The sequence below is a fragment of the Macadamia integrifolia genome, chromosome 2, assembly GCF_013358625.1.
Source record: "Macadamia integrifolia cultivar HAES 741 chromosome 2, SCU_Mint_v3, whole genome shotgun sequence".
NCBI lineage: Eukaryota > Viridiplantae > Streptophyta > Magnoliopsida > Proteales > Proteaceae > Macadamia > Macadamia integrifolia.
Window position 1 is genome coordinate 19,843,811 of NC_056558.1, and position 213 is coordinate 19,844,023.

Here is a 213-nt window from a genome sequence, read left to right on the forward strand (position 1 = left end):
GAGTGAAGAGGACTGTTAGAATAATACATCTGAAGAATAAACAAGAGAGATCATTACTGGGTTTCTACTCGTAGATGTGAAGATTTGGAATGAATCTGACTCTCCAAATTACTGAAACAGGTTTCTCAAAATCCCTACCCCTTCAAAGCTGCAAACCAATTTGTGTGAGGTTTCCATTCAGTACTTGAGGTTTACAAGCAGCGACATGAATGA